Source organism: Sus scrofa, chromosome 13, assembly GCF_054392235.1.
Source record: "Sus scrofa isolate SSC_HxYL_T2T_F1_AM1 chromosome 13, Sscrofa_HxYL_maternal_Yorkshire_Landrace_v2.0, whole genome shotgun sequence".
Taxonomy (NCBI): domain Eukaryota; kingdom Metazoa; phylum Chordata; class Mammalia; order Artiodactyla; family Suidae; genus Sus; species Sus scrofa.
This window is the reverse complement of record NC_139395.1, coordinates 222031810-222032790: the sequence shown is the minus strand read 5'-3', so window position 1 is coordinate 222032790 and position 981 is coordinate 222031810.

Genomic DNA, 981 nt, shown 5'->3' with positions numbered 1-981 from the left:
TGCCTTTTCTAGGGCCGCTCCTGCGGCATATGGAGGTTCCCAGGCTAGGGGTCGAATCGGAGCTGAAGCCACCAGCCTACACCACAGCCACAGCCATGTGGGATCCGAGCTGCGTCTGCAACCTACACCACAGCTCACGGCAACTCCGGATCCTTAACTCACGGAGCAAGGCCAGGGATCTAACCTGCAACCTCATGGTTCCTAGTTGGATTTGTTAACCACTGAGCCACGACGGGAACTCTTCCCGATGTGTTTTTAAACAAAGCTTCGGCTTGGCTTCTGTTTCATTTATAGAGAAGTGACATTTGGGCAGGTGTTGGCGGAATAATGCATTTTATTTCAGGTCCCGTTGACCCCTTGTGCCCCGAGGTCACCTGCCATGTGGTGTGCTGCCCCACGTGCTAAGCCTGGACTTGATGGAGGTCCTGGGTGGACCCACGGCTGAGACAGAAGGCAGACAGTAACGGGCGTGTGGGGAGGCAGGACCCTCAGGCAAAGACGCTGTCTGTTTGTCCCTGTGGTGTCTGGCTCACACCTGGCCAGGTGAGCAATGGCCTTGGGCTGTTTCCCCAGAGACCCAGGACTGGGCCAGACCCTGTGCTGGGTTCTTGGGCTGCCCCAGGGCCCAGGTCTCAGAAGACGCCAGCCTGCCTTCTCGGGGGGCTGGGGAGCAGTCCTGACCCTGGTCCAGGGGGAACCCATCTCTTCCCGGAGTAGAAAATAAAGCCCCTCTGTGTACCAGCTTCCTGAGAAAGCTGAACACTCAGGCTGAAGGTTACGACAACCAGATCATCGATCTAAGGCTCAGCCTGGCCAGCAAGGCCGCCCACCCTGAGGGGCCGAGACAAAGGGGAAGGCACGACCCCTGCTAGACTGGCCCCAGGGCGATCGCGGTCCAGCTGGCGGATGGATGCTGGGTCCAGACTGGACACGCCTCCCAAGCGCAGTGTCAGGAGAGAAGGGGAGGAGAGGTTCTAGAAC